Genomic DNA, 23,375 nt, shown 5'->3' with positions numbered 1-23,375 from the left:
GGGGAACACTTCCTCAAAAAAGCTGTCGGCCAAAAAGAATCAACAGGCCGACAGCTCCGATACAGATGATGCAGTCGTCTACACCATTGCAGGCGGCTTCTCAGGAGGCGGCCCCACTATTAGGGGCAACAAAGATAATATAAGGCGGTTAGATGTAAATTCCGTTCACCAAGGACGGCCGTCCAAATATACATTTCCTGAGATTGTCATCACTGAAGAGGATCTAGGAGGGGTAAGGGGGCCGCATGACGACCCTCTCGTTATTGAATGTGAAGTGGCCAACCAGAGAGTTGGCCGGATCCTCATAGATACCGGGAGCTCCTCAGATCTCATCAGCAGCAAATGTCTGTCGAAACTGAAATATCAGACTGACTGCATACATCCGGCCTCCCACCCTTTAATAGGGTTTGGAGGAGGAGTCGTCCACCCACTGGGACGAGTAGATTTACCCATTCGCCTGGGCGAAAAAGGGGAAGGACGACACATGGTAGTCCGGTTCCTAGTAGTAGAGGAACTCTCGGCCTACAACATGATTCTGGGTCGACCAACCCTGAATAATTCCAAGGCTGTTATAATCCCGTCTCTTATGTTGCTCAAGTTTGAGAGGGATAATGGAACAGTCGGCTCCCTAAGGGGAGATCAGAGGATGGCCCGAGAAGGCTATCTCTCGGATGTCAAGCCCACTGTTATGGCCACTGGGTCAAGTGGTGAAAAAACAGACCTTGACAATGTCAAGGAGAGTGCGCCTGTTCAAAAAGCAGGGGGCAAAAAGAGAAAGGCGTCCCAGACCGAGTCCGCAAGAAAAGCAAGAAAATAGCAATCATTGGCAGAGGAGCGACCGGATGAGTTCCGCCCTCAGCCGGCTGGTGAGCATGCGGACCTGATCTTAGACGACTCACGTCCTGACCGAACAGTCAAAGTTGGGACGACTGCTCTGAGAAACCTTGGTGACGACTTTCACAACCTATTGAAAGAATACAAGGACATCTTTGCATTTGAAGTTCATGAAATGCCAGGCATTAGTCCTGATCTGGCGGTACATAAACTCGTCGTGGATCCAAAAAAGAAGCCGGTACGGCAAAAGAAGCGGAACCATGGCGAAGAAAGAAGTCAGGCGGCAGCCGCCGAAGTTAAAAAATTACTTGATGCAGGGTTCATTCAGCAATGTTACTTCCCAGACTGGGTTGCAAATGTGGTGCTTGTTAAAAAGCCGAATGGCACATGGCGAATGTGTGTAGACTACACAGATTTAAACAAGGCGTGCCCCAAAGACAGTTACCCTCTGCCTAAAATTGGTAACCTGGTCGACTCAATAGCCGGCCATGCCTTGATGAGTTTCATGGACGCCTATTCTGGTTTCCATCAAATTCCCTTATGGAAGAAAGATCAGGAGAAGACGACCTTCGTCACTGATCAGGGGTTATACTGTTACACGGTCATGCCGTTTGGTCTTAAGAACGCCCCGGCTACCTTCCAACGAATGATAAACACAGTGTTCTTTGATCAGATTGGGAGAAACGTCGAGGCATATATTGATGATATGATTGTCAAGACTAAACTTTAGAAAGATCATCTGTCGGACCTCCGAGAAACTTTCGCCACACTCAGGCGGCACCATGTCATGCTCAATCCCAAGAAATGTGTATTTGGAGTTGAGTCTGGGAAATTTCTCGGATTCCTTATCAATCAGAGAGGAATAGAAGCGAACCCTGAGAAGGTGCAGGCGGTCATTGACATGCAGTCGCCTCGTACCATTCGAGAGGTTTAGAAGTTAACAGGTTGTCTGGCGGCCTTGGGAAGATTTCTAAGCCGATCAGGCGACAAATGCCTATACTTTTTCCAGGCAATTAAGAAAAAGGCAAGGTTTGAATGGGGGCCGGATGCTGAGGCCGCCTTCCAGAAATTAAAAGTTCACTTGCATTCCTTGCCGAGGCTGGTCAGCCCTTTGCCCAAAGAGGTTCTCTACATGTACCTGGCCGTCTCTGATCATGCGTTAAGCGCTGTTCTCCTTGCTGAAAGGGACGGCTGTCAGCTCCCGGTCTACTTTGTCAGTCACGTACTGAAAAATGCCGAGTTGAGGTATCCCCTAGTGGAGAAATTTGGTCTTGCACTCTTCATGGCTGTTAAAAAATTGAAGCCCTACTTTTTGGCACATACAGTCGTCGTGTATACAGACCAACCTATCAAGCGGCCGCTGACCATCATGGAGTCGTCAGGTCGAATGATCAAGTGGGCCATAGAAATACAGAGCCTCGAAGTTACTTTCGAGCCTAGAAAAGCAGTGAAGGGGCAAGCCTTTGCTGACTTTATTGTAGAGATGACTCGTCCTCCTGACTCTCAAGTTCCAGACCAAGTATGGAAGGTATATGTGGACGGAAGCTCTACTTCAAATGGTTGTGGAGCAGGCATCATATGTCAGTCGCCAGAGGGCGACAGGTTCGAGTATGCTCTTCGCTTCAGTTTTCAGGCTTCAAACAATGAGGCAGAGTATGAAGCTTTACTAGCCGGGATCCGCATGTGCAAGGCGGCAGGGGCAAGAAAAATAGACGCCTGTTCCGATTCACAATTGATAGTGAGTCAGTACAGTGGCGAATACGAAGCAACCCATCCGGCCATGATCAAGTATTTACAGGCGGTCCGACAAGCAGTCGACTCCCTTGAGGATTTCTATCTGATCCAAGTGCCGAGATCAGAAAACAACCAGGCGGATGCACTGTCAAAATTAGCATCATCCGCCTCCTCTGATACTCCTCGAACTGTTTTTTGGGAAGTAATGGAGAAGAGAAGCATCGAGGAAAACCCTATTGGAATCCTAGACAGAAGCTCAACCTGGATGGATTCAATAAGGGCATATCTGACAAACGGTACACTGCCGGATGATTCTCAACAGGCGGCAGCACTGAAAAAACGAGCCTCCTGTTTTGAAATGATCTTCACTCTGGTTACTGTGCTTCTCATATAGGTGGTAGGATGCTTGCTCAAAGGGCAAGGCGGCAGGGCTACTTTTGGCCTACTTTAGAAGCAGATGCAATGGAGATGGTGAAAAAATGTGACAAGTGCCAAAGGTTTGGCAAACTAATTCACCGTCCGGCTACTGACCTCACTACCATTCACAGCCCACTACCGTTTGCTAAGTGGGGCATGGACATTCTGGGTCCATATACGCCTGCTACAGGCGGAAGGAGGTACATACTTGTTGTCGTCGACTACTTCACTAAATGGGTAGAGGCGGAGGCTGTAAAGGGAATCAAGACGAAAGATGTAATCATTCATTTGGAAAAATGTCATCACTCGGTTCGGGGTTCCCATGTCTATGGTTTTTGATAATGGTCCCCAATTTGAGACGCCTGTTCTCAAAAGCTGGTTGGGTGACCAAGGAATTGCAAACTACTTTGCATCTGTCGGCCGTCCACAAGCAAACGGCCAGGTAGAAGCCTTTAATAAAATCATCTCAGACGGTCTCAAGAAAAAAATTGAACGAGCAGGCGGCCTATGGGCGGATGAACTACCACATGTTCTCTGGGCCATTAGGACGACTGAAAAAGGGGCGACTGGAGAAACTCCATTCCTCCTAACTTACGGTGCGGAAGCTGTTCTTCCAATAGAACACTACGAGCCGACTCTTCGAGTAATGCTATATGACGAAGAGGCAAACTGGGAAGCCATGCGCCTGGCATTAGACTCACTTCCTGAAAAGAGGGGCAATGTTGTCTTGCGCCATAAGATCTATCGCCTGAGAATGACTAGATCATACAACAAAAAAGTACACAGGCGTCCACTCAAAGTAGGGGACTTTGTACTTAGAAAAATGGAAGCAGTTGGTAGGGCTAATGAGTCTGGCAAACTAACTCCCAACTGGGAAGGACCCTACCGAATCTATGAGGAAGTCAGGGACGGTACCTACCGTCTGGAAACACCAGACGGACAACCGTTGCCTCGAACTTGGAATGTAGATAATCTTAAAAAATATTTCTTTTGAATGATGTAAAGTAAAGAGCTACTTAATAAAAGTTTGCACTTACGATTCACTTTTGTATTACGAGGGGCATGCCGTCTGTACCTTTACAGTCGGCTACTCTCCATTGAGTTTTACACTCTAACTTCAGAGGGGCATGCCGTCTGTACATTTACAGTCGGCTACTCTCCATTGAGTATTTCACTCACAATAGGGGCATGTCGCCTGGGCATATAGTCGGCTACTCTCCATAAGAAGATGGCCGACTGGTTCCAAGCACATAGCCACCCCCCTAATACTTAGCTAAAAAGATTAGGGCCTGGCCAACCCTGTGCCTAACAGGCGGCTACCCTTCTTTTACTTAGCACCTACGTTCACCAAGAACTTACCAAGGCCACAGGCCGAATGATCAGACCAGGCACCAAGCCAACTGATCAAATCTACAAAACTAATACGACCTGTCCCAACATCATAGCAGGCGTCCGACGGCATCCCTCCGGATGAAATTCGTCGCAGAGAGCAGCTCCCTTTTGGGTGGAACATTGTTCTATAAACTAATTACACGGCACCTATACGACTGTCCCCAAGGGCAACCACGTAGTCGTTTTTGAGACAAGGATAACTCTATCACTAACCAAACCAGTGGTAGCAGTTGACATCTGAGTCAGATGACCGCCTGTATTACTTGGGATAAATGCAGGGGGTACCTATTGAGTTAATAGCCAACAAACATTGGCAAATCAAGGGGATCAGCCGGCCTCCGCCGCCTGGTACCTCTACTACTCAATCTAGATTGTGACGAAGACTAAGTAACTCCTATGTTAACTTAATAGTCACTCAAACTTAGTATGGAGCCTAAAAGGTATGAGTCGTCCGCCTGTTTTTAATAAACAGGGGCTCTCAACCACTACTCTTGCTAGGTTAACAAATTATGAGTTAAAAGCAACATTGGCAATAAAGTGAAACAACCGGTACCCGCCGCTTGTTATCTTTACTACTCAATTCCTTGGCGACTAGGTAATACTCTATTTACTTGGTCAGACCACTTTCCTAGGTTAAAATTACAAAAAGACAGGCACGCCTGCCTAAAAACGATCCAGACAAAATAGTTCGAATACCGATTGAATAAATGGCCGACTGATCGTCTATCCTGGAAACAGACAACCAGTCGTCCAGGGGCATAGGCGGCGTACTAACTATCCGTACCTGTCTGCAACGTTCGGCCATGTACAACAGTCGGTCTAGTAAACAATGGGATATTAGATATGGAATACTTGGACAAATTTGAAGCAAACAAAAATTCATTGCAAACAAAAATTCATTAAAAATAAGCCGGTCATTAAAAGACCAGCAAAATATTCAAAGCCCCGGCCCCCTGGCCGGGTAAATACAAAGCAAACGGCACGCAGGCCGTGGAAAGAATACATTAAGCTTAAGAAGGGGGCAGTTCAGTATTAGCAGTTGCCGCCTGGTCAGCACTCTTCTTGCTGGACTCGGCTTCAACTGCATCCTTTTTTGATGCCTTACCCCCAAGTGGCACAAGCGCCACAACCGGCTCCTCCTCCTCCTCCAACGCTTCTCCCAACGCCTCTTCTTCAGCAGCCGCCAGGATCTCTTGATTATATGTTTCCGAACACTGGCGGTACGTTCTTTCCCAAGAGGCAAAGTCGGCATTGGGGAACAGGCGGCCCCAGGTCATGCGCTGGATTTGAGCGGAGTCTTCCATCATCTCCCGGACGAGCTCTTTCTTCTCTTGCTCGGCCTTTTCCGAGAGCTCTTGGGTAAGACTCTTCTCTTGGCTCACCAGGCGTTCTGTTACGCTTGCCAAGGATTTCTCCGTGGCTTCGTAAGAGTACATTTTTAGGCGAAGAGGTTTCAGCTCGGCCTTAAGATTTGTGATGGTCGCCTCCAGCTCGTCATTCTTCTTCTGGGCCGCCTCTGACTGAGCCCGAACAGCGGCGGTAGCCTGCGCCTGATAATAAAGAATATCAATGGTCAGTACTTCATTTTGGGCAATTTGAAACATTGCCTTATCACAATCAGAGGCGGCCATAGCTTTTGCAGCCTTTACCTCTTTGTTCTTCCGATCAAGCGGCTTGCGAAGGCCGTTAACTCGGAGCAGGGCCTAAGTACAAAAAAAAAAACAGGCGTCAGTTTCTAAACAAAAAAGATAACAGGCGTCCTGGAATTCAAATACTCAAAAAGTATACCTCAGCAAGGACCCCTGCAATCCCATCAAGGTCAAGGGTGCCGACACCCCTGACCGCCTCCCTTTCAGATGGAGGAACTACTTTGATCATGGACTTGGCTACCTCTACCAAGTCAGGCCCCTGAGGGCCGGCTGCATCAAGCGTAAAAAAGCAAGTTAGACCTAGTCAAGAAGGAAGCAAGTGTAAAAGTTTTTACAATTGTCCATACTTCTAGGCGGCCCCGCCGGAGTTTTAGAAGAAGTGGCCGGCTGCTTCTCAGCCGCCACTGTTTTCCTGGAAGACCCAGGAGAGCTTGCAACAGTCGTCCTCCGGGCCTTGGGGTCCGGCTGTTGCGAGGAAGAAGCTCTTGGAGTGCCCGACTGAAAAAAAAAAAAAAAAAAAAAAAAAAGAGAGAGTTAGTATATGCATAAGACAACTCCTAAAAGAGGAAGAGTTTCGAAGCCTACCAAGGGTGCCCCCTTGTTGGGGGAGTCGGTACAAGACTGTTTCATGATAGAGGCCCGCAACATGGCCGCCGCAGTCTTGGATGCTGTTATTTTACTCATGGCGTCAGCTGCAAAAAATAAACAGCAAAGTTAGTAAAAATCCCAAGTAAACAAGGCGTGAAAAAACAGAGTATTTGTCAGGCCGACTACCTCTAGAGCACCGACTGCTGAGGCCACAGGCGGCCAAAAAGTACTCGTCATAGAGCCACTTGAAGCTCGGGACGCAGTTTAGGGGTACTTGCTCTCGTACCCCTGAAGTAGAGTTCACCCTAGTCTCTACTTTGAAGAGTCCTTTGTCTAGGATCTCTTTTTTAGCCTTTGGGGGAACAGGCGGCATGCTGCGGCCGCCTGCGAGAAGAGGCGGATCCCTATTCCACTTGTTAAAGCGTTTGTTCAGCTCCGTGTCTGAACCCTCGATGATAAGGAAGGTGTTCCGCCAATCCTTCCATTTGTTCGCCTTACCTCTCGTCATGAGGTAGCCCCTATGGCTTGTTAATTGATACCAGCCGGTACCTCCCGACTTAGGGGTCCGGCTGAGATAGTTCATGTGGGCGAAAGCCTCAAAGCTTGGCTCCACCCCGTACATTTCGCACCCGGCCACATAGCCGAGTACGTTTACCCAAGAGTTGGGGGCTAACTGCCATAACCCCAAATCATACCCATCTAAAATCCGCTGAACAGTCGGATGTAATGGGAAGCGCAGTCCAGCTTTGATGGCCGCCACATAGCAGCCAAAGCAGCCGTCATCATAGCTGGTACCAGCCGGCCAGACGACAGTGTCTTCTGGATCCGGCACGAACAGTAAAAATCTGGGGCCCATTCTGTGGTTAGCTATAAAGCTCTCCACTTTGTCTTGCATGGCTGCGATCCGGCCCCGGGGTACCGTGCAGTAGTAGGGGGTGTTTTCCTCTCTGTAAGAGGCGGACGGCTCCGCCCAATTGCCCCCCTTCTCAACTGCATGAGAAAGCCTTGCCTCTTGTAGGCGGCTGTTTCTTTCTTCTGAGCCTGGAGAAGCGTGGCCAGAAGAGCTGGACTCGGACTCGTCCTCTAACGAGTCCGAAGAGGACGACTCCTCCCCTCTCCCAGAGGGGCCCGCCTCCTCTCCCTTAGAAGGAGCAGGAGGAAAATTAGACATATCAACGGTGAAATGGGAAGGGACCACCTTGACCCCTCCCTCAGAACTGTCGGCTTGGCAGCCGCCTCGTTTCACTTCTACATCTGGCGCCTGGTCAGATGTTTCACTAATGAGCACCCTTTGGGAGGAGCCGTCCGAGTTTGAGATCATAGCAGTCTTTTTTGTTCTGGCCATCACGTTCTGCATAGACACAGATACAGTCGAACTTTGTATAAAGGGCAAAGATGGGTCCAGAAAAGGGCAGGCGACGCTCCTAGTCCTAGATTCAGCCGTCCCCTGTGACCGGCTGATCACTAACTTAGGTCGTGTCGTGTGCTTCCGTGGTGCCATTTCAAAAAAGAAAAAGAAAAATTAAGAGTAAGAGAACTGACAGTTACCTGAACGAGTGACGGTTGATGAAGTTCTGAAAATCCTGTGCAGTCGGCTTGTCAGAACATGCGGTAGGCAGAAAAGGTCCGAAATGTCAGAGCAAGTTCAGGGGTCCGAATGTTCTCGCAAAGTTCTCAAATGTGAAAATGACCGAAGTCAGCACTTCCTTATATAAGCAAAGTGAGAAGGCGAAGGGTCGCTTCCAAATTCAAAATTTGGGCGGGAAAATCTCTCGGCCATTTGCAAGGTGACACCTGTAGCAGGCCGTCGCCTATCACCGTGCGGCACCTGTCACAGGTGACACGTGACCAGTCACGTGCCACCTGTGAGGGGCAAATGATTAGGGGATTTTTATCCACCAATCACCGTCTGACAAGTGGACCAACCAGGTTCCGCCACGTTTCCTTCACGTAGGCCAATAGGAGCCTGCCACGTGTCAATCACAGATACGTCCTCTACGGACCAATTGAGACACGCCACGTGTCCACCCATGCCAAATGGGAAAACCGGCCAACAAGGCCCAATCCTGTTTAGAGGCCCGGTCAGCCCTAGGTTTACCCTAAACCTAGAGAGTGGCACGCTTCTCAAGACTATAAATACTTAATTAATCCTCATTAAAGGAGATTCAGCAATTAATGACTCTCACCTAGAGAAGTCTAAACACATTGATCACTCTTCCCCTAGAGGAACCAGATCTTCCCCCTTTAATTTCCGCACTTATTACTCCTTAATCAAGTACTAACTTGACCGTTGGAGGCGGAGCTCCCAGGAGTCTCCGTTATTTTGCAGGTACAGGCGTCCGGTTCCAGTCTCGGAATTGTAACTCTCCCGCAGGACATCAGAAAACCCCGAAACAATGTCCATACTTTAATTTTGAGAATTTTCAATATAAATATTCATATAATTGGGCAATAGGAAAAAAAATAACTTTTCTTTGTTTGATACATGCATTGCAAAAGAATTTATGGCTTAAAAGGAGCAAGGGACTTAATGATTGTTGGACTATTTTTATACCCCTATATGCAAGGATTAGGGGGAGATAGTGTTTATTCCATTATTTTTATGTAATCCTTGCACATGAATATTAAATATGTTGATTGTCAGTTTGGTACATACACTAGCATAAATTTCAATAATTTCTTTAATAGAGGTGGTCACATGATAATCAAATATTTAGAATGATAACATCCTAAAGATGGATATGAATAAATATTATTAACTATATACTAGCTATAAATGTACATATTAAGTTGATGTTCTAGAAGGACAACATCAGTTGCTATTGAAACTAGCACACCTGAAGTGTGGTAATCCAAAGGGTTACAACGTTAAGAATCCTTAGAAGAGGAAAGGAGTAATAATTGACAATGACAAATTTAAGAAAGTGACACATTTTGATGGATCTCCTGAAGAGATCATTTCTAGTACATTAAAATATGTTATGATTATATAAAGTACTCTAGAAGAGTATAAAATGTTGTCCAACAAGATTAGCATGTAACAAGATTACAATCAATTGAGTATTAATTAATTGTCTTGCCAATTGTAGAAAGAAACACATGAATTGGTGTACATATATCACATCATACTCATTGCCATGCATAAAGTATCTCTTATAAGGTGATCACCAGTATTATAAAACTGACCATAATTTAAATACTAAAGGAAAAGTGATTGGATGTGAAAATTAAAAATTAGGCCATCTGGGGTGTAATAAATTCCCGTTGTGGAAACCTAAAGTTTCATTTGATATGAAAGAAATAATGTGCTAATGCTCTCTCATGTTAAATATATAAAATAAATTGAATGGCAAGTCATAACATTGAGATTGAGCTATATTTGGATTGTGATTTTTAATAGTACGTTTTGTGTTAAAAGAAAAGTTCAAGAGATAATATAATTGGTGACAAAAAGTTCACAAGAATAATTTATATGCTGACAAATATTAGGTGACCAGAAGCTCACCAAGTACAAGTTATATGTGTAAATTTTAAGTGACTAGTATCATACTATCAATGTTTCTAGTGATCCCGAAGATCACTACCTAGTGGAATTAAAGAAAAGTTTATGTTTGTATAACAATTCTCTTGATTGGGGTTATTGTATGTCAGCACATAAGTAAGAGATTAAGAAAATAGACAACTGCACAATTCATAATCCCCCTATTAATATTGATCTCTAGAAGAGAACAAAATTTCATTATTCTCCAGAAGAGATAGAAATTTGTTGAATGTATATGATTATCCTACAAGATGAAATTTCTTGCACACGAAATTATATTTTAAGTTGGTGAAGAATTGCCCCAATATTTGAGATATTTTACCAACTTAGGGGGAAGAATTGAAGTAAGTTGGCAGAAGTATAAAATTATAATTAGTCGATCCCTCTAATGATATTTTGTAAAGTTACATGCCAACTTATTATAGTGATAATGATATTATGTGCATACATTAAGAACTACACCTGAAGTGTAGATTGTATGATCGGTTCCAATATAAATATGTGATCTATGTCAAGATAGTGCAGTTGATACTTTTAAAGTACAATTATAGTATATTAATACCATGATGTGAGAAATACCCTTGATAGGTGATATAAATATCTGAATTATTATAATAGATGGCCTATTATGTAAGAAAAGTTATAATCCTACCAATGAGAAATGTATTCAGATATCATTGTCAAAATAGCATGCAAATTAAAAATTGTATCTTGAGGAAGTATATGATACCGGTATATGATGGAACTGATATATAATATGAATATGCAGAAGGAATTGACTTGTGCATAAGGGATCAGAAATATATGTTCATTTTGATGTCGACATGAAGCTAAGATAATAAATCAAAAGCTTATCATGGACAAGAAGTCCAATGAAATATGAATGCTAATGATCAAAAGTTTATCATAGACTAGTAGTCTAATTAGAAAATGGATTTCTGAAATCCACACTGTACAGTGTTTGCATTTTGAGTCTTTAATTTATGTGCATGTTTGAGTTTTAGATTTATGCATCACTCATTGTATGTATAGGCTGTAGTTTGATGCATTACTCATCACATATATATTTGGGATATTCTATTTGGTGGTCTCCTGTTTTTAAAAATTCCACATGGGAGACAAACTTTTTTCGAACTCTCTATAGTGTCCCTGGGATTTTATATAATTGATTACAGTGGCCTAATTGTCATTAAATGAGCTAACCTACCACAAAATGGTTCAATAGTTTACCACATTTGATGAAAAGACTAACCTACCCCTGATTTAGTCTTCTTTCACTCATTCATCTTAAATGCTCACTACACTTCACCTCCTTGCTCGACATTGTTGAACAAAAAAAATTCCCAAACCCTTTCCTCTCCCTTAAACCTCCACCAAATCTCATATTATCACCATGAATTTTCGTGGAGTTTCGTCAAGGAAGAGAGGCGCAACAGATTGAAGCTTTAATTGGGTAAGGATGAAGCACTGCAATTGCAACCCCCCTAGCAACGCTGAGGTTAGGTTTTCTGATTCCATGACCAATCCAAAGAAGGCGTACTACAGATGCAGGGAAAAAGTGCGGGGTTGTGGATTTTTTGAGTGGGTTACAGAAGATGATGTGAGTTTTTATGATGCTTCACCAAATTCTGAGATTGCCACCATACATAACATGGTGGAAGACCTTTTTGTTTGTTACAAGAGGCTTATGAAGATTGCTATTATCATATTAGCAATTTGTGTTTTTTTTTATCTGAAATGATGTAAACAAGATAATGAGGGAGAGGGGAGTATTGTTAGGGTTGATCCTAATTAAGTTATGTAATCAGGAGTAGTGATGCAATGTGTACTGGTTTTGTGAATGCAATTATGTAATACAAGCAAGTATAAATAAAAAGTCAGTTATGATTCTTGCTTTCCATTCTATGTACATGTGCTGTTAATGAGAACAATGTTGAGATTTGATAAAGTTTAAACACTTGTGAATTGAAAGTACAGACCACAAGTTCAAAAACCATAAGTTCACCTACAAGAACTTAAATACATAACATAAGTTCAAAAACCATAAGTTTACCTACAAGAACTTAATTACATAACAGAAGTTAAAAAACCATAAGTTCACCTACAACAACTTAATTACATAACAGAAGTTCAAAAGCCAGAGCTTGGCCTAGTAGATGATCTAGTTCAATACAGACCATAAGTTCAAAAACAAAAAGTTGCAAGCAGTTGCACTGTCATTTACAAAACCAGCAAGACAAATTAGACTTTGTTCTTTCCTTTAGTACACTTCCTTGACCTAGTAACACGTTCACTACTTGGACCTTGAATAGGTTGATGTGAACTCTGAGTTCTGTTAATGGAGGGTTTTGGTTGTGAAAGAGACTGCAATGAGCTTCTTGTGAATCTCCTTTCCTTTAGTACACGTCTGGTGGGTTTGCTGTGGATGTAGTCTTTGATGCAGTGTGTGTAGAGGATCCAGAAGTTTCCTTTGCTGCTTTTTAAGCTCTTGCCTTTCCAATTCTCTGTCCATCCCTAGCACTTTGCTCTGTTGCTGTCAGTCCACCCTTACATGTCTTTTTGTTGTGTCCATAAGACATACATTTTTGACATTGGACTGTTGTGGACCTTTTTCCTTTGTCTGGTTAATCAGGTGCCCTTTTTCTTTGTCTAGATGGCCTACCTATGGCTCTCTTCATCACTGGTGGTAGTATGGTAGGTAGGGGTGTACAAAAACTGGACCGGACCTGAAACCAGACCTGAACTGACCTGATCCGGACCGGACCTGTCCCGGACCTGTTGATTCAGGTCCGGTCCCGGTCCTTAAAAATCAAGGTTCCCGGTTTTGGTCCGGACCCGGTCTAAACCCGGGGTTTTCAAGTCCGGACCTAAAACCCGGAAAAATTGTATTTTTTTAAAAAAAAAAATAAAAAATAAATCAAAAATCAAATTAACGCTGCTTGCTGCTTTGCTTGAGTGACGAAGTAACAATTCTGTTCTCTTTCATTTCTAACCCTAAGTCCCTAACGCTATCTCCAAGACTCCAATCTCCAAACTCCCTAGTTGTCTCCCCCTCTCCCTCACTCTCACTATCTCTCATCCAGTCAGCCCAACGCCCACCACCGACAGTGACACCTCCCTGCTTTCCTCACTCTCTCAAGCGAAGCCCAGGCGCCCACCGCATGAGACAGCTGCCGCGCGATTCTCCATTTCTCCGGTAAGTTATTTTTTTTATTTTTTTTAATGTAAATCTAAATTATCTAATTATGTTTGGGTATTTTGTATTCGAAATAATGAATTAAGTGTTAGAATTTATATGTTTATTCATGTTTCAATTGCTTATAATGATTGTTTGATGTTTGCATGTTGAATTTCTTTTTTTTAGTTCATTTGTTTTGAATTTATGTTTTTTTTTGGTTTTCTTGAGTTTAGGGTTTACGGTTTTAGGGTTTAGGGGTTAGAATTGATAAGAAGTATGGTTTATTTTTGAATTTTTTTCGAATTTATGTTTTTTTTTTTTTGGTTTTTTTGAGTTTAGGGTTTAGGGTTTTGAATTGATAACACTATCACAAATTCACAGCCTTTGAATCTCTGTTTAGGCCAAATTTAAATAAAGAAATAAATAAACGTAGTGCATGATTTGTAAGAGACTCAGATGATTAAATAAGTTGGCTAACTTGTATCAAAATTGATAAGACATGGTTGTATGCAGTTCAGAATTCAGATTTGAGTTGGCTAACTTGTTTAGAATTGATAAGACATAGTTGTATGCAGTTCAGGGATTCTTATTCTTGTTCTTATTCTTGCAGACTTGCCTAGGGCTAACAAGGGAGTGGAGGAACCACAGATTCTTATTCTTGCAATGTAAGTTGCTCTTAAATTTTTTTATAAAATGGTATGTGTATTTAATTGTTACTTTAAAATTATTTATATTGTCTATAATTATATTGTAGATGGAGAGCGCTCAATCCAAACGGTCTGCTTCTTTTTCTGAACAAACGTCACAACCACTTTCTGAAAAGGATATGGAAGAATTGCAATCTACTTTGCCTCCTGATAAGAAGCTAAAAGCGGGGCAGGAGTATATATGGAACAGAAAAAGTAAGAGGAAAGCTGAGTATTGGAAATATTACTTAGAGTACGTCGAGAATGGAAAACTACGAGCTGAATGTAAGTTTTGTCCTAAAACTTTTGCTGCTGATGGTAATCTTAATGGTTCCAAAAATGTTAAAAATCATGCAGAATCATGTCTCGGTAATCCTATTAATATAGAAAAAGAAAAGGGCAAAGAAAAGCAAACTAAATTGTATTTTGATCAAGAACATGAGAGTGGTGAATTAAAGTGTGGGAGTAGGATTATTAACTTGAATGATGTTAGAGAGGCATTGGTTCACATGATTATTGTTGATGAGTTACCATTTAAGCATGTGGAAAAACCCGGTTTTAGGCACTTTGTGCAAGTTGCATGTCCACAATTTCACATTCCATCTCGTGTTACCATTGCTCGTGATTGTTTAAAGTTTTATTATAGTGAAAAAGAGACATTGAGAGAAATGTTTAAGACATGTCAAAGAATTTCTGTGACCACTGATACTTGGACTTCAATACAAAGAATTAATTATATGTGTCTTACAGCTCATTTCATTGATAATGACTAGAAATTAAATAAAAATATCATAAATTTTTGTCCAATTTCTAGTCATAAAGGAGAGGCTATTGGAAAAGCAGTTGAGGCATGTTTAGAGTATTGGGGTATTGATGATAAACTTTTTACTGTCACTGTTGATAATGCTTCTTCAAATGATGTTGCTTGTGCACACTTGAGTAGAATGGTTAGAAGAACAGGATGTATTAATGATGGAAAAAATCTTCATGTTAGATGCATTGCTCATATCATTAATTTAATTGTGTGGGATGGTATTAAAGAACATGGTGTGTGCATTGATAAAGTTAGAAATGTTGTGAAATATGTTAAGAATTCCCCTGCAAGAATACTTAGATTCAAAGATCTTGTGCAAAAAGCAAACATAGATTCAAAATCTTCTTTATCCTTTGATGTCCCCACTCGTTGGAACTTCACATACATAATGTTGGAAACGGCTTTGAAGTTTCGACGTGTTTTTAGTGGGTTATCTCTTCCTGATGGAGAGGATTTGAATGACAATGAAAGGCCTCCCGAACCCGAAGGTTGGGAAAAAGTGGAGAGGTTAGTTTTGTTTCTAGAGGGGTTTTATCTATTGACTAAACGAATTTCTGGTTCCCATTATGTGACAGCTAATAAAGGTTTAGGAGAAATTGCTTCTATGTATGATATGTTGAATAATTGGGAACAAAGTGAGGACTTGAATTTTCAAGCTATGGCCATTGCAATAAAAAAAAAGTTTGATAAGTATTGGGGGGATGTGGATAAGATGAATAAATTCATTTATGTTGCTCTTCTTCTCGACCCTCACTCTAAGATGGTCATTGTTGATATGCATGGACCGGAAAAGGGTACAAAACTTGCTAAAGATGTGAAGGAGTTCGCTTACTCTTTATTTAAGGAATATAGAAAATTGTATGCTACTTCTAATATTCTAGATTGTGGAGATAATATGTCAATGGATATTGATAATAGTAAAGGAGTGGGTTCCGATTATGTGAGGAAACTAAAAGAAAGAGAAAAACGATTGAAGGGGACAAGTGGGTATGCGATAAGTGAGTTGGATAGGTACTTAAATGATCAATTAGGGCCGGAGGAGGAAGAACAAGATGCATTGACATGGTGGGGTAAGAATGGTCAGCGTTATGTGATTCTTAATCGCATGGCACGTTACATACTAGCCATCCCATTATTGACCGTTGCATCGGAATCTGCTTTTAGTACGGGAGGTCGTACTCTAGATCCATTTCGGAGTTCTTTAACTCCTAAGGTAATGCATCGTTATCTTTTTATTTTATAAAATCAAGTTTGCTTATATCTTAATATGACTTTGTTTATACATATTTGTGTAATATTTTTGTATTGAAGATGGTTCAAGCGCTACTTTGCACACAAGATTGGCTTAGAGCTAAGGAAGTGCCAATTGTTGATGTGGAAGAAAATTTGAAAGAGTTAGAGGAAATAGAGAAAGGTAGTAATAATTTTATGTACTTGAAATTTTGTTACACCAAATTTATTATTTCATTGTTATCAATCATTAATATATTCTATATTGTATTTTATTTAGAGGTGCAACGTGGTGAATCTAACGATGTAGACGATGAAGTTGTTTTCGTGGACTCATTAGTGTGAATCACGCGATCAAAGGGAAAACAACTCGTTGGAGAATTTATGTATTTCTAGTACTTGAGACTTTGAGAGTTGAGACTTAAGAGAATTTATGTAATGTTATGAGTTTTCGTGGACTTATTTGTATTTTCGGTGGATTCAATTGTATTTTTGGTGTTTGAGAATCGGGACTTTATAGACTTTATTTAGTTTTGTGATTGATAATTTTGGTTTGTATGTAATTATTAAATTATGCAACAGGTCTAAAAATCACAAAACAGGTCCATATGCAGGTCCATATGTAGGTCCAATAGGTTTTTTATTAAAAAAAAAAAAAAACGAAAAAAAACACAAAACAGGTCCATTCAGGTCTAAACCTGGACCGGACCTGATTTTTCAGGTCTGGCCCGGAACCGGACCTGTTAATTGAGGTCCGGTCCCCGGTCCTCATAATTACCCAATTCAGGTCCCCGGTCCAAACAGGTCCGGTCCAGGTCCGGTCCGGTTTTGGACCGGTGTACACCCCTAATGGTAGGCATATCAATCTCTGGCCAGTGATCAAAATATAGGACATAGTGTATTGGGTTGGCATATGCTTGCTTATAAATTTGGACTGAGAACCATGTGCTACAGAACTGGTGTGGGTTCAATCTAGCAGCCAAGATTGCTCTGATTGCATGTTTGCAAGGCAATACAGAAATTTCCCAAGTCCCATAGAGACATGTCTTCCTGTTTAGTGACACAAGAAGCATAGACTTCCCATCCTTGACTTCATATTCACCCTCATCTGACTGATAAGCTTTGCAAGTTCTTGATTCAAAGGTCAACATCTTTATTCTCTTGACTATATTAGGACATGGTTCATCCTCATTCCAGTTGTTGCAACTTTGTCTTCTTGTTGATAGTCTCACCATGCACATTCTTCTTATACCTATGCATTCATGTTAAGATATGTTAGCTTCTAAATAAAATGGTGTGGAATATGTTATAAGAAGTCAGGAACTGAAAAAGTATACCTTCCAGAAGTGTTAACACATCCCTGCATCTGTCTACACCCAAAGTTCAATTGAAGCTTGTAGGGTTTCGTAGTGACCCGACACTACGCAGAAGGAAACCCCCAAGACCCGCCCCTTAATTAAAGCAATTAACAAGCATAATAAACTTAATCAAACAAGATTAAGAACAAGAATTATACCTTTGTTGCGTGCTTCGCTGCCGAAGAGCTCTTACATCAAAATCCCGAAACTACGAGATCTCCGACAGATCGTACCCTCGACCCGACCCGAGCGTCCTAAATCTTGAAGGTTAGTCAAGACCCGGACAAAACAAAACTATGAGTTTTACGAATCAAAGGTTTACTCTAATTATAAGAGTTGTCTTTTTAATTCCACTCAAGGTTGTGTATTTCCCAATACAATGCCTTTGGTATTTATAGGGAAATGCACCCTTGATTTCCAATCTCCCATCAATGAGGGAGAGTTGGTGAAAATCAACAATTTATTAAATTCTAAATTAAATAAATAATATACTTAATCACATTACGACAAGCGGCACAATCACATGCTTGAGTGATGACCAAGGCTAGGAGGGGGGGGGGGGACCATTTTCCTTGCTCCCCAAGGCCTTGATTTGGTCCCCACATCCATGCAAAAAACCGGGTCAAGGAGGGCTAGCTGGCTACCAGCTAGCGTGCCAGCTAGGGCTTCCATCTAGCACTGCCTTGCTGCTCAGCACCCCAGCCAGCCTGTGCGTGCTGGTGTTGGGTTGTGCTGGTGCTGGTGCGTGCTAGTGCCATGCACTAGTGCGTGCTGGTGCTATGTGCTGGTGCTGGCCCTAGCACTCCCACGCACTGCCTCGCACAATCACACACTCCCACACTACGCGCACCCACGCATCCAGCCCCATGCTCGCAATGCCTAGCATGCGTGCTACTAGCGAGCCACGCATGCTGGGCTTGACGCTGCTTGCTAGCTCTTCCTCGCATACACTCGCACCAGCCTCGGCCATGCACCACGCACTATGAATGCATCGGCCACGCATGCGCCAGTGCCTAGCACTAGCTGTGCTTGGTGCGTGTGGTCCTTCCATGCGCGCCCAGCATTGTGCTAGGGCTGCGATGGCACCCAGCCATCCTTAGGCACGCATGGTGCGCCTAGAGATGCTGCCTGGGCTGCGATGATGCCCAGCCACCCTAGGGCACGCATGGTGTGCCAAGCGATGTTGTATGGGCTGCGATAGGGTGTGATGAGCTGCAATGGTGCGCCTAGCCATGCTAAGTGCATGCTAGCTCGAACTATCCTAGCATCCACATGGTTAGACCATTGTGGTGCTACGGCTACGCTCGTACTTGTCGCTTGTGATTTTGCGACGCTCGGCCTCGACGCCTTAGGCTCGATATCCGATGTTTGTATTCATAAAACTCTGTCGACTCATTAAATCCTTTCGAATTAATTCATCATCTCGGATCGGTGATTCGATTGGGTTCGACCCGAAGGGTTCAGTTAAGATTAAGCTGTAATATCAATTGTACCTTGATATTACTGATCGGAAGCGGCCTCCACCTAGGCATTCCGATAACTTGATCTTACTAAATAATTAACTCTGTAATAATTTTGAACCCTCTATCGGAAGAATACACTTGTTGGAAGGATACCATTCCTTTCAATCTCCCACTTGTCCTTCCGGACAAGTGTGCATATAGTGTACAACCTATTTCCTATGTCTCTTAATGTTTCTTCGTGAACTATAAGGTAAGATTCATCGTCATCCTTATTACGTTCAGTAGTGTTTCTCGATCTCCGAGTTTGCCTGTCAATAAGTAGATGATTTCTAAAATCCATCTGAGCACGGCCATGCATTTTCACACTCTCGCTCTTCGAGCGGCCTTGTAAACAACAAAACATATTTCTGTATTGTTAATAGGGGGACAATCCCAGTCTTGCATTGTAAGTTCCTCTTACTAAGAGGACTTAGTCTCCCGAGTGTTCCCGTTATGATCCGCAGTTACCGCAGACGTTAGGAAAAATCAAAGAGTCTAGTACACAAACAAGAAAACTTCACAATACTCATGGTCGGAGGAAAAAGGTTCTGATAGTCATAATGAGAAATGTACTTATGACAATTTGAAATTTCTTAAAGTACTCTCATAGGTCTTACCCAGTACGGTTCCAAACTGTACCTGTGCAAATGATTTATGACTGTCACGTCCTCGCAGCACAAGAAACGGTGCTGTAAATCATACTACACACTAATCTGTGGCGGTCATCAATCGTCCATCCGTTAGATGACCTCGATTAGGGATAATTTTTGATTAAAATATTCAATGTTCAGTTAACAGGTGTTTCTTTATCCAAGAAATGGTCTTGATACCCTGTTTTGAATATTTCCGTAAATCGAATGGACTCATTATTTAATTCTAAAGCACAATTAAATAGAAATGGAGTGAATGATAATTTTGCACAAAAAATAATTACCCCATAAATGAATGGTTTCATTACAGTGTCGTACATTAAAACTACCTGTTTAATTAAAACACATGTACAGGGAATTTTAAAGCCAGTCTCCAACATGCTTGATTCCCATCGCCTCAATGTGCTTGTTGTGTTTCACCTGAGGCAGCGGTTTAGTCAAAGGATCGGCCACATTATCATCTGTGCCAATCTTACAAATTCAGATTTCACCTTCGGATTTCCATTCCCTAATCATGTGAAATCGCCTTTGCACGTGTTTGACCTTCTGGTGTTCTCTCGGCTCCCTGGCCTGAGCGATAGCTCCATTGTTATCACAATAGAGGTCTATCGGCCCCTTGATTTAGGGTACAACACCAAGTTTGCTGATGAACTTCCTTAGCAGCTTCTGAAGCGGCCAAGTACTCGGCTTCAGTTGTAGAGTCTGCAGTGGTGCTCTACTTGGCACTCTTCCAGCTAAACGCTCCTCCATTTAGGCAAAATATGTACCCTGACTGTGACTTGAAGTCGTCTCTGTCAGTCTGGAAGCTAGCGTCGGTGTAACCTTCAACAACGAGTTCTTTGTGGCCTCCATACACCAGGAATTTATCCTTGTTCCTTTTCAGGTACTTTAGGATATTCTTGGTCGCAGTCCAATGCGCCTCTCCTGGGTTCGATTGGTATCGGCTTGTTGTACTCAGGGCATACGATACATCTGGCCTTGTACATATCATGGCATACATGATCGATCTGATTAGCGAAGCATATGGGATCTGTTACATTCTTTCTCGCTCAACAGGTGTATGTGAACACTGTTTCTTGCTGAGAGTTATGCCATGGGACATGGGTAAATGCCCTCTCTTGGCATTCTCCATGTTGAATCGAGCTAGTACCTTATCAATGTAAGTACTCTAGCTTAATCCAATCATCCTTTTAGATCTATCTCTGTAGATCTTGATGCCCAATATGTAATGTGCCTCTCCTAAGTCCTTCATTAAAAAACACTTTCCCAACCAGCCCTTTACGGACTCCAGTAATTTTGTGTTGTTTCAAATGGTTTCAATAGTAATATGGTGCGGTGTGGTTTAAAAAATCTCAAAACCGAATTAATGTGGTTTGGTTTCAGTTTAGGCTATAAACCACACCGCAAACCGAACTTTCACCCATATTCCCGCTTCTCTCCATTCCCTCCATCATCATACTTAGTGAAGGCAAAGAGGACGAATTTATGTTTTTAAGTTCTCCACCATAGTAAGGCAGTGCAAGTGAAACGAAAACTTATGTTTTAAGTTCTTGTTCTTTGTGGCATTGTGAGTTCATCTTGTTCAATTTAGGTAAAATAGTTTGAAACCCTAAGAATTTTCAAAATGGCTAATGTTGTTTTTGGTTTACTAACAATTTGTGTGTGGGATTGTTTTATTGAAGTTAATTAGAGTGTTAGTGGTGTTATTGGCATACACCAACCTTATGTATCTTCAAGGGTTAGATGATGCAGCATGGTGTAGATGCTTCCTGGCAACATTAAAGGGCGTCGCCAAGCAATGGTTCGGCAACCGGCAAGCCGGATGCATCAATAATTTCAAGACGCTTGCATACTTTTTTGCGTCAAACTTCTCAATGACTATCCTTGCAAAGAAAACAAGTCTTGACTTGGGAGCTATACAGCAGGGTGAGAAGGAAGGGCTACGCTCATATATCATGCAGTTCAATTTTTTATCAGGTGGTCTTCTGGGTCGGTGATACCGTCATAGGCACCCACCAACACATTTTTCACCTTGGCCGGCTGGGCAGCCTCTGTTATTTTCTTGGAAAAAGCAGAGGGTTGTTCCCTAGTCTTAGCAGTTAGAGCAGCCAATCCAAGGGCTAGACATTATGTGCCGCCTGCCCTCCAAAGAGGGTCGGCTGCATGTAATGTTGTCCATACAGCATGTATGGCTGTTGAGGCACATACAGGGCCGCATGGAGCATCTAAGGACTAGAGTGGGCGCACATGTCGCCTGATTGGTTCTCTTGATTGGATTATGAATACCTCATTGAGGTATTTTGGAAGTTGTCTCGCAAGTTTGACGTGGAAGCCGACTCTGACAGTTGCATGTTCTTCTTCTGCTGGATTAACATCCGGGCATCAGAATAAGCTTTCTTCAATCCATCCGGTTGTACATGTCGGATGGCCTTCCTCTTCCCTGGCTCAGGGAACTGGAATTTGGCTAAATTTAACAAGGGCCTCTGCCCCTCCCTAAGTTTAGGGTAAGGAGTGGCCTCTCGGTCTTTGACCGGCTTATTCCTCCCGGAATGAGAGGGCTTTTTGGCCGACTATTCCTTGGTAGGGACAGCCGTCCGTTTATCGATCAGGTCCTTAATCTCCCCTTTGAAACTTGTCATGAAAGTCATGAGCTCGTTTCTCGTGATGGGGACAGAGCCTTCGGCCGCTTGAGGTTGATCGGCCGGCTAGCCGGCTGGTTCTCTAGGGCCCGCTTGTTCTACAGTCCGTTCCTTCCTTTCAAGGGGACGGATGCGCCGAGTTCTTAGAGACCCGTCAGGGGTCGTGTGTGTGTCGACCTCACAGTCGTCATGTGTATCCTGGTCTATATAGACCTGGTCATTGGTCATAGGCCGTTTCTCATTAAGAGGCAGTATAGATTCTTGTGAAGTCATCTTAGAAGTACTCTCCCCACAGACGACGCCAAATGTTTCGGGGTTTTTTGGATGTCCTGCGGGAGAGTTACAACACCAAGACTGATCTTTGGACGCTAGTACCTGCAAAACAACGGAGACTCCTGTGGGTGGGAGTTCCGCCTCTGACGATCAAGTTAGAACGTGTTCGGAAGTAAATATGCGGAAAGTAAATGGGATCATGCTCCTCTTAGAAGGGGAGTGATCATCTGACTGTCTGAGCCAGCTTAGAATCCGAGCCTTAACTCTCAAGTAGCACAATTAAAGCTGGAGTTAATGCTCTTGAAGTAATGTACGCGTGTGTTTAATGATTTCTGAATGATGTTCCTCAGAGGGAACATCTCCCTTTTATAGGGTATGGAAATATGTGCCCAGTATTAGGTATCTATCTGCCACGTGTCGTGGCCTGATTGGTCCACCTTGGACCTCTCACGAGGTGACACGTGGCGGGCTCTGGTTGGTCCACATGGATAACACGTGGCAGAGTTTAATTAGTCCACGTGGCGGGAGAAATCCCCTAATCAATATTTATATACATATACATATATATATACATATACATATACATATACATATATATATAGGACAATAGACTATAGTTCATGAGAGAGTAGAATGAGGAGTGAAATAGAAAGTGTATAATCTTGTTATTTTTCTATCATCTTTCATTGGTTATCGTAATTATTCGATTTGTATAGCTAGATGCCAGCGTTTTAGTCTTTGTTTTGAGCTATGAAGTAAATTGCTTGTTAGCTTAGGATATTTGGTTTAACATTAGTAGCCAAGGGGAGATAAAGGATGGGTAATATTATATTTAAAAACTGTTACATATCATGCATTCTAAATTGATGGACTGGTTGTGTCAATTGCTC

Source organism: Chenopodium quinoa, unplaced genomic scaffold (assembly GCF_001683475.1).
Source record: "Chenopodium quinoa cultivar QQ74 unplaced genomic scaffold, ASM168347v1, whole genome shotgun sequence".
Taxonomy (NCBI): domain Eukaryota; kingdom Viridiplantae; phylum Streptophyta; class Magnoliopsida; order Caryophyllales; family Amaranthaceae; genus Chenopodium; species Chenopodium quinoa.
The sequence above is the reverse complement of the archived record's forward strand: the minus strand, read 5'-3'. Positions refer to the sequence as shown.